Below are 10,959 nucleotides of genomic sequence, written 5' to 3'. Positions count from 1 at the left end.
CTGTGCGTGTCCGTCCGGCGTGCTTTGAGCACGGTGCTTTCTCCTTTCCGGTCAGGAGAGGCGGCGAAGTAGGTGCACATCCGGCGTGCTTTGAGCACGGTGCTTTCTCCTTTCCGGTCAGGAGAGGCGGCGAAGTAGGTGCACAGTAATCGAGTGGGTCTAGCCAACTTGCCGAGTGCCAGCGGATTCAGCTCTTGACTCAGACAGCCGAGGTGAGTCGCATTTATGAATGCTCAGGTTGACTCGACACCCGTCTAGTCCTTCGTGCTGTGCGTACTGTGAGCGGCCGCTTGACTGTCTTAGGGTACTGTGCCCTCTCCCTTCAGGTCGAGAGAGATGGGATGGCCCATCCCAGCATGTGGGGTAGCAGATACCCAGCTGTACTAATGGTCTTGAGGTTTGCAGGCGGATTCGTCTTTGGACTCGGGCAGGCGAATCGCGTAAGAGGCGGACTTCCGCTATCCCAATCGACCTTAACTCGTGCAGGCGAGCCGATCGTTAGGCGAACCTAGAATCGAATACATTTGACGTCTACACGGTTTAGGCCCGTGCTAGAGAATTGAACGTGTGAGTTCTTCTCGTAGGCGAATTTCCTGTAAGCCCATAGAGGTATTTTTTACCGTCTACAAGACCCCCTTCAAAGTTTTCAGACCTAAACCGGCTCGCGTGTGGTCTGGAATACTTTGAATGAAGAAATTCTTGGCGAGGCAAGCGCATTTGATTTCTTTTAGGATTTTTAGCAAATCCTCAGCTATCAACGGGTTTGATGTGCCTTTACCGATTACCGTTTGAATCGGGCTAGCCATACTATTCCCCTCAGTATGATGAGTTGCTGAACAGTTTCTCTTAGGCTTAATGCTAAGATTTCTGCTCTAACCCTTAGCCGTCTGAGGCGTGGGTTTAACCGTTTAAGCGAGGTCAATCTATGGGCTTCATTCGTAATTTTACCTTTGAGGGCGAATGAATCGTCAAGGCGAAATTAGTCTTTGGGAGCCAAATTTCGCGCGACTCGTGGGGCCAGGCCAAGTATTTGTAGGCGGAATCCCTCCTTTTTGAGGCGGAACCGGTTCTGACGGGAGATGAGCCACGTGTCTGCCGATAGAGCTTCGTGCTTCCCAGCTAAGGCGGCGCGGTCTCGTCGGGTCGTGGCGATCATGACCTGACAACACGATTTTCGTGTGTTTCACCCCACGACGCATCGTGGCCGTGGTTTTCGAACTCAACCGTCGGATGCAACCCCCAATCTCGGTTCCTTTGATATACCGAGGGTGATCTAGGCCGTCGAATTTGATCGTGGCCACGTCTTCTATCCGTTAGGGTTTTCGCCTTTCGAGGGCAGTCGTGGCCACGTGGACAACTCCGCCCTTCTAAATCAGCCGTTTTCCTCCATTGGGAGTTACCGTGCTTTCAAATCTTGAAAGGGAACATCCAAGGAAAGAATTCCCGCTTCCTCTCGCAATGGCTCCGAAATCCAAGAGGTGTAAAGTGAGGGGTGCAGGCCCCGGACGTTACTCCGACCGTCTCTCTGCCGGCATGCCTGCTGGTGCTCTGGAGTCGTGCCCAGGTACGTTGATGGATTCGTTGGGCGATCCCTTGCAGGCCTTAGGCGTCGGATTTAGGGAGATGAGTGTTGCTTATTTCCCCGATTTGGGGCAAAGTTTGCCCTATTTTGCCTTTAGAGGATGAGTACTGTCCCCGCGGGCGAATTCTCCAGTGGGGAGGAGACGAACCCCTTTTTCGTAAGGCGAGTTCGGCCCTTCCCATTAGAGGGGAGTGTAGTCCGTAGGGACAGACCTCGTTCGAAGTGGGTTCCCCCTTTCGATAGGCGATTTCGCCTCTACAGCGGATTTTGTCTCAATTGACTTTCTATTTCTTGTTGCAGCGACCTTCCCTGATGAGGCTTTCCCGGAGGGTGTGGCCGTTGGCCACGTCGGGGCTAAGAGCTACACGGCCCCTTCTCGTTTTCCCTCGTTGGCTCCAGTACCCTTGTTCACTGCTGATAAGCTGCATGGTCTGGTACAGAGGGTCACGGATGGTCATCACTTGACCCTGCGCGAGCTGACGACCAATGCGGCGCTGACAGATGAGGGCTGGGTATGGAGTGGAGAGTTCGTGCAAGCGCGTGACGGGCCTGCGCCCTGGCTTAATGTCCGCCGAACCGCCCGTGGGGGAGTCGACAGCGGTGGCGGAGACCTTCCGTCACCGCTTCTTTCAAGCTGGTGGGAGCTTTCCCCCGAAGGACTTTAGAGCCCCGGGGTGGGTCTATTCTGCACCTGGCAGCGACACGTGGTGGTCCAAGATCACCGACTATGTTCTGGCCGAAAATGCTGATCTCAAGGGCACAGAGCTGTATGTGGCCATCGAAGCCACTCGACACGGCCTGCGGATCAACGCTTCTCAGTTCCATAGTATCCTGGAACTGTATTGCGCGGAAAGCGGCACATTTTTCACCCCCAATGGTGAGCTTGGTATCACCCCTCACGAGAAGTACGACGTGTCGGGGCTGCCTTTGGGAGACTTTCCTTACGAGGAGTACGTCCCCGATCAAGATGAGATCGATCAGCTGTCGAACCATTCCCCTTTGGCGGTTGAAACTCTGTGGGAGTTACTCTGCCACTACCACATCTGCCTGAGTACCTTAGGGGCATCGGATCACAAAGGGAAGAAGAAGAAGACCCTGGGGATCAGCCACAAGAATTGGGCTGATTATCTGTTCCCAGGGAACGATGTCAAGGGGAAGCCTGCTCTCCCGTTAGGCGCATGCGACCAGCCCGAAGTGGAGGCGAGGACAGCTAAAGAAGGAAGCACCATGACTCTTGACCGCGACAAGGGTGGATTTAAGTCTGGTACGGTCCTTCACTCATTCCATCATCAGGCGAAGTTTCTCATCTCGGGGAAGGCGTTGCTCGCGGGGTACCTCATGTTATGGTTGAAGAGGTGCGTAATCCCCACTCACTCCTTTGAGGCTCTTCCTATGGAGGTAGTGTATCCGGCGGTTTGCTTAGCTCACGGGAAGTCTTATTCCCTGGTATCGGCGATGATAGCATGCATTCATCGAGGGCTCCGTACTCTGGCGGCCCAATTCTGCCGCGTGTCGGTCCTCGATGAGGGGGAAGGAGCAGTTATCAGAACTCCCAATCCTAGGGTGGGGCTGCCGTACACCTACTTGATGGCGTGGTTCGGATACCACTGCGAATGTTTGATGAGCGCCCCGACGATGCCTCAGGGCGATAAGTTCGTCCCCTTCGTCCAGCGCTTGGAGCGGTGCTCCTGGAAATGCAAGGACATCCCTGATGCAAGGAAGACGCTCTCCCACTTCGGGCATTATAAGCCGCTTTTTTCCTTATTTCAGCGGGGGCGGATATGGAGAATATCTCAGGGATGCGCCGACGGCGGATCACTACACAGTCCTCCCTCGTGGTGCTTTTCGCTGGTTGGTGAACATTCGGCCGGGGTATCACATTCTAAGAACGGGCTCTACGTGCTATCTTGAGCCGTACATCCCCTGTAGGTTCGCCCGCCAGTTTGGGTATGATCAATTGTATGTGGGCAACGCCAATCCCTACCTGCGCTTTGAAGGAGGACTGGTGGATGGAGTTCGGGGATGGTTCTGGACTCATGCTGGTGGCACCCAGGCTCGTTTTGAGTTACCCATGAAGGATCGTGATTTACATCACACGCTCCTATATTGCCGCTGGTATCGGGGTGCTAGTGCTAATCCTGCTAATTTTCGGTTCCAGAACTCATGTCTGGCGGAACGCGATCGTCCTGTCAGGGGCTCTCTCCGTTCTTCGAGGCGAAGGGGGCACCAAACTGCTAGGGAGTTGTTCTCGGAGGATCCAGTAGAGGACACCGAGGGTATTGACGCTGGCTTAGACGAATCCGAGGTTCCCGAGGTTCGAGTTCCTTCCCCCGGTCCTTCGCTGGATGCCCCTGGTGAACCAAGAGAATCTGGGCGCCCAAGACCGGTCCAGAGTCCGACAATTGGACAAATGGGGGCGCCGCTTCTGTCTCCTAGTAGCTCGCTTCTCTCGAAGGTCAGCGGGGAGGCAGCGGCCGAGAGTTCCCGAGCGGGGGCGGCCAAGAAGGCCCGTGGTGATGAGACAGCAGAGACCATCCGAGCGGCGGAAGGTCGGGATAATGCTCCCCAGGTAAGCATTCCTGGAGCAGCGACGTCTGGATCTGGAGCTGCACTGCCCGCGGGGGCGGTTCTGGCGACTATCGGAAAGACCGCGTCCTCCGCAATCTGGCGGTGAGGCCATCCAGCGGCTTCTGCGTCCGCATCAGGAGGTAATTTTTGCAATAGTGTCTTTGATGGCAACGTTGATCTTATACCTTTTGACATTGGCATCGGACCTACGCAGGTGCGGTTGAGAAAGTGATCTCGATTCCTTCAGACGAAGAAGAAGAGGCTGGAGATGAAGAGGGGCTCACAGGCTCAGGTAAGCATAGGCTTTGGCATTACTCATTTTTTTTTGTGCCCAACCATAAATAGGTTCCCTTTCGAGGGGCCTCTGTTAACCCTCTTCGTGCATTCGTAGCTGATCCTGCTCGTGAAGCCGCTGGCAAAGAGGATCCTCACTCTTGGGCGAATCGCTCATCTGGGGAGACGGGCGAATCTGAGGAGGATGATAATGTCTCGATTCATGAGGCATTGTCCAGCGAGGAAGAGGATTTGGCTCATGAGGATGCGCCTGGCCAGATAGGGGGATCTCCCGCTCTTGCGGAAGCGTCGGCTGGGGATCGTTCGTCGGTGCGAGAGTCTCCGCTTCAAAGGGAGGCTTCTACTCTGCAAGTGACCACTTCCCTGTCGACGGTGGCCGTTGATGCCGTGACTGCTGTTCCGAGGGCGTCATTGGTCACCCCGGCTTCGGTGGTGCCAATTACCACTCCTTTCAACCGTGATTTCATCCACGACGGAGGAGGCCGCCCTCTCTCCCTTGGAACGCTGGTGAAAGACGCAGGTGGCACGAGCTCTGGCCGATTTCGAAGATACTTTGGCCCACTGCACCCGACTGGTCTTGGAGGAGAATTGCCCCTTCGAAGAATTTAAGGAAGTTCTTGAACACGATGCGTCCTTCTTGCGTAAGAGGCTCGGCGCTACCGTGGCGAGGCCCTACTTTCAGCGTCTGAACGAAGTGGAGGGGGCTGTTCGGCAGCTGCTCACTCTTCGTACGGAAAGCTCTGCTCTTGTTGATCTCGCCTCCCGCGAAGTTCGAGTAGCTATGGCAGATCGTGATCGCCGCCTGAACGAGAACATGACGCTAGAGTTAAAGCTGTCAGCAGAGTCGGAGCAGGTCAAAGCCGAGGATGCACAAGTGGCCTGCGAGGAAGAAACGGTCAATAGCCAGTTCTCCCGACTCTCCTTCGAAATAGAGAGGCTGAAACAGGTTGTGGCTGAAGCACAGGCTTCCCTGGTCGTTCAAGAGAAGGCTCGTGATCAGGTGGTAAAAGAGTTGGAGGGCGTTAGGTCTCGCCGGCGATTGACCACTGACTCTGTTGAGGAGAAGGATCGAGCTCTCAAGGATGTCAGGGAGACCATTCAAGACTTGATCTCGTGCACAGAGGAAGATCTTCGTCGAGAGGTCCTAAGGAGGCTTAAGCTTCGCCATGCTGAAGAAATCCGCGAGGCGGAACTTCGATTGAAAGCCTTGTAATTTGCCTCTTTTCGTCCTGTCTGATTGCCAGATGTACTAGGATCTCTTTCTATGAATGAAATTATCCTTTTGTTTTTTTTGGTCTATTGTCACTTGTGTGTGTGCCATTTTTGCAATCATGTATTAGTAAGAATTTGACCGTAAGAGAACCTCATCTGCAGAGGAATTCTTGCCAGCGAGTTTCTGCTGCAAGTTTACCTCCTCTGCGGGCGAATTTTGTGAGCAGGCGGATTCGCAGGAGTCTTGACGGCGAATCTGGTTCTGACTGGTTTCCGCTTTCAGTGGGCCACGTGTCAATCCGCGTGTACGCCAGTTAAGGAGACGTGGGCTAGCCGTTTCGCATTAAATGCGAAGTAGTGGGCCTCTTCGTCCCTCGCGCCCGATTCGGGCCGTTGTTGCAGATCATGGTCATGAACCGTCAAATCTTGTCCGTCCAGGTAAGATCCGATCTGTTTGGCCTTACCCTTCAACTGCTTTAGCCTTGAACGGTCCAATCAAGTATTGAGTAACCGTCCAGGACTCTTAGGGTATTTAACGCCCTTATCCTTTGTTAAGAGGATCTACAGGCTTTTCATCGTCTTCCCACAGGGTAAACTCAAATTTTGCCTTCCTTACACCTCTGATGGCGCCAAAGGTGAAGAGGGTCATTTCCAGGAAAAGGAAAGAACCGTCTTCTTCAGGCGCTGCCGAAGCCGTCGCGGCTGAAGGTACCTTCTTGTTTCGGCCTTCTGGTGAGTTGAGTAGGTATTCCCCCCTGACTCTTCTCTATGTCGTTGTTGTGTTTTACAGATCGAGGGGAAACACCGGCTGCAGAGGAGCATGCGGCTGAGCCTATCCTGATTTCGGACGACGAGTCTGAGGGTCCTGTGACCCCCGCTGCCTCAGATCCCGCTCCTCAACCGGGAGCCGAACCCTGCCTCGAAATTCCGCCGATTATGGCGCTCGCTCCGGGCCAAGAGCCTGTTCCCTCCGAGTCCTTGTCCTGGCAGGCTCACATCGAAGAGTTCGAGAGCGCTGTGAGACAGGCGATTTCCCTTGTCGAACTCGGCATGGGGCAGGCTCACATCGAAGAGTTCGAGAGCGCTGTGAGACAGGCGATTTCCCTTGTCGAACTCGGCATGGGTAGTTTTGGCAGCTTCAGGCAGTCTCTTCTTGATCGCGTGGCTGATTTGCGGCGATCGGGCGAAAATCGGCTCGCCACCCGTTGCATGCATGAACTTCGTCTCTTGGAGCCACACATGATAGAGTTAGAGACCTTGCTACGGGAAGGTCCGGAAGCCAACATGGAGTCTTGCCTGGCTCATGTCAGGCATCAGGACGTCCTGGAGCAGGAGACCCGCTCTAAAGAAATAGCGGATTTGGAGTCTATCGCTAACTTTTGGGTGGGTCAACAACATTTGCTAGAGGAGCAAATTATTGACCTCAACCGCACCATGGCTCGCCTGAGGGCCGAATTGGGACAGGCGGAGGCGAAGTGGAAGGGGCTCCAGTCTGACGTTATAAAGGTCAGTAAGAATGCTCGCCTGCTAGCCTTGTGCCAGGCAGATGCTGCCGCCAGGTCGGGCCGTGAAGACCGGATTCGGAAGACTGCTGAAAACAAGGCTCGTGAGGACCACACGAGCCAGGTGGAGGCAGCCAAAGAAGAGATCTCCACTTTTAGCGTCTTCGACTGAGACTTCTGCCTCATGATTGTGTTAAGACATTTAGTTTGTGACTTGTTTGTTTATGCAGTCATAACTTTGTTCAAATGTATTGTCTTAAACACTGGGTGCATGTTTTGCTTCTTTGAACGTAATATTATGACTATTTTCGCAATTGCAAAAAAACCATAACTTTGTTCAAATGTACTGTTTTAAAGCATCAATGAGGTTTGTGCCCGCTCATTGTGTGCATGCTCTTCGGATATGTCGCTTTCCAGTGTTTCGCTCTGTAGTTGCCGACAATCTCGTACTGCAGGCGAAGCTTCTTTCATAACGACGAGCCTACTTTCGAGGCCAAACTCTATCCTGATGAGTTTACGTTGGCGGCGAAACTAGGGCGACGGCGAGTTCGCTAAGATGGTGAAGCTCTGCTCCTGACGAGTTCACGCCGCTGGCGAAACTCATTTGATTAGTGAGTTCGTTTGCAGGCGAGACTCGATTTTGGTGAGTTTTGTTTTGGAAACTAAACTCAACTGCTGGCGAGTTCGAGTAGGTGGCTAAACTCAACTGCTGGCGAGTTTACGCTGTAGGCGAAACACGTATGATTTTGAGTTGTGTCAAAAACCTAAACTCGATTCATGGCGAATTTGAACTGTAGGCGAAACTCGTATGATGGCGAGTTTATACTACAGGCGAAACTTGGATGGTGGCGAGTTTGTCCAAAAGTCAGAGATCCAACTGTAGGCGAAACTCATGCCATGTGTCGGTCGGCGGGCCCAAGTGCTTGCCAGCCAAGACTCTGCAGGCGCATTAATGCTCATTTAATGGTGAAGCGACTGAACGCTTCGCCTCTCGCTCAATCCGATCGGTCGGTTTGGTGTCTCGAGAGTAGCCTTTATTGGCGTTGGGTTCGAAGCGTCGCAGGGCGTTCTGGCCGTTCGATCGCTTGGGGTAACAAATCTCAGCCGGCCGTTGAGTTCTTTTCGAACATGTATTAGTACTTGCCTCTCTTCAGCAGAGTTCTTACTGCTTTGAGAAAAATTCGCTAGAAGGAGATTGCCGCAGAGAACTTCTCCTCCCCCATGGCCTCTGCTTCTGACCACAGCGATTCCGAGGGCGTCGGCTCTTCCGCCACCGTCGTCGACGTCGGCGATCCGGCTGCTCCCCCTTCGAGCTTGGTCCCGGGACCTTCTGTTCCGGATCCCGTGGCTCACCCTGCTTTCGTGCCGCTACAGCACTTGGTGGGTTTGGTACACGGGATTGCCCTCTCGGTCAGCGTGGGCGACGAGCGCTACTACGATGCGCTTCCTCTTGTGAAAGCGGGCTTGGAGGTGGTCTGCCGCGCTGGTGATGCCTCGCTCACACGGCGATGTGAGCGGGAGCTTGAGTGCGTGGAGGGGTGGATGTACCACCTCGAGGAACTGGCCTACGAGGACTCCTCCGACATGCCCCCGCCCCCCTCTCTGCGCTTTCTGCTCGACGGCGGGCCCAAGTGCTTGCCAGCCAAGACTCTGCAGGCGCATTAATGCTCATTTAATGGTGAAGCGACTGAACGCTTCACCTCTCGCTCAATCCGATCGGTCGGTTTGGTGTCTCGAGAGTAGCCTTTAATGGCGTTGAGTTCGAAGCGTCGCAGGGCGTTCGGACCGCTTGATCGCTGCACGAGGCTAGGAGACTCGGCGAGACTGCCAGGGAGGTGGAGAAGGCACTTCAGCTTCTTCACCAGGAGGAAGAGGCCAGTAAGGCGGACTTGGTCAAGCGGCAACAGAGGGAGAAGGAGGAGGCGAGGATCCGACGTGCGGCGGAGCGTGCGGCGATCAAGGCCAAGATTGGCTCTTTTAGCCTGCTAAAATTTCTGTAACGCTCGCGCTGTCTAGGTCCTCTTTTCTTTTGTTTGTTTTGTTAACTTAATTGGTGCCTCGGGCATCACAGTTAAACTGAAAACTTATGTAAATCTTAGCCCGTTGTGGCTCTTTTGCTTATTTTGCTTATCCTTGCTTTGCATGCACAGTCTCCTTTTTTCTTTGTCTGTGCTGTCTGGCATCTGAGTTGAATTTGACGAGCCCTCGACTATCTTGCTTTGGACTTAGTCGTTTTAGGCTCTTGCTCTGCTCTCGGTTGCTCACAACGTAGGATCGGGTCAATCCCGATTTTCGCGTTGTAGCTCCAATGGGATCGAGAGAGTAACACTTAGCTTGCAGCAAAGAACGATCGTCCACTTCTGCGGCCAATTGAAGAACTCAACTTCAACTTGCCTCTCGGCGAGTTGTTGCTTGGGGGGCCGAGCTCCGACGTCTGCGGAAGCGGCACCGGGCTGTCTTGGACCGGATGGACGCTTATCTGGACAGAACCATCTTTGAGGACGCTGGTTCTCTTCGCGGCGAGGCGAAGCTGCGGGAGCACGAGCACGAGGCTAGGAGACTCGGCGAGACTGCCAGGGAGGTGGAGAAGGCACTTCAGCTTCTTCACCATATTCTAAAGGAATGTTAGAATATCTGGGAGAGGTCAAATAGTTCAGGGACGTAGGAGTATGACTATTGACAAAAGTAATAGCACGTCGCGTGGTAGGCTATTACTTTGGCTGTGCTATTCGTGGGAATAACGGCGCCAATCATCAGAGGTGATCATTAACTTGATGGGGTCTTGTCGCGATTGGAGCGACTGTGGGGACCTACCACTCTTCGGAAGAGGATTGGTAAGTGGATTGTGTCAGAGGTTTAATGTTAACATGACAGGGAATGTCGTGATTGGAACGACTTTGAGGACCCGCCATCCTTTAGAAGAGGATTGGCGAGTGGATTTTGTCAGAGGTTTAATGTTAACTTGACAGGGAATGTCGTGATTGGAACGATTTTGGTGGATTCGCCATCTCATTGGAGAGGATAGGCGAATTAAATGTGTTTGTCGTGATATGAACGACTTTGGTAGATCCGCCATCTCATTGGAGAAGATAGGCGAATTAAATGTGTTTGTCGTGATATGAACGACTTTAGTGGATTCGCCATCTCATTGGAGAAGATAGGCGAATTAAGTTCCGCAGAGGCTTTCGCCAGAGCGGGTAAAGTAGGAACAGTTTAGCCTCATGTACCAGTTAGAGGGTGTGAGAGCCAGTTTAAACTCTTGCACTCGTGGGAGTTTGTGAAGGAGAACTATGGGTAGTACTTCTTCAAATACTTGCCGTTGATGGGCATCATGATCTTATCGCCATTCGGTTTGACGAGGCGATAAGCGCCGTTCGAGTAGACTGTCTCTATTACGAACGGTCCTTCCCATTTGGACTGGAATTTCCCCTTCTTCTTGGAAGTGAGGATCATTGATCGACGAACGGAGAGCACGAGCTCTCTCTCCTTGAAGGCTCGGCGCCTGACTTTCTTGTCGAAGTTCTTGGCCATCCGAGCTTGATAAAACTCAATGTGCTGCTGAGTTTCCAGTCGTTTGTCGTCCAAGGCTTCGAGCTTTGCGAGTCGTAGCTAGTGATTTTCCTCGGTTGTCATTCCTGTTGCTAAGGCGACGTGGAGGGATGGAATTTGAATCTCTAGTGGCAATACGGCTTCACAGCCGTATACCAATGAGTAGGGCGTGGTGTCGGTCGGTGTGCGGATCGTCGTGCGATATGACCACAAGCTCTCCTAGATTTTCATTCCAATCGCGTTTGCTAGTGG

This window comes from Asparagus officinalis, chromosome 3, assembly GCF_001876935.1.
Source record: "Asparagus officinalis chromosome 3, Aspof.V1, whole genome shotgun sequence".
NCBI lineage: Eukaryota > Viridiplantae > Streptophyta > Magnoliopsida > Asparagales > Asparagaceae > Asparagus > Asparagus officinalis.
The sequence above is the reverse complement of the archived record's forward strand: the minus strand, read 5'-3'. Positions refer to the sequence as shown.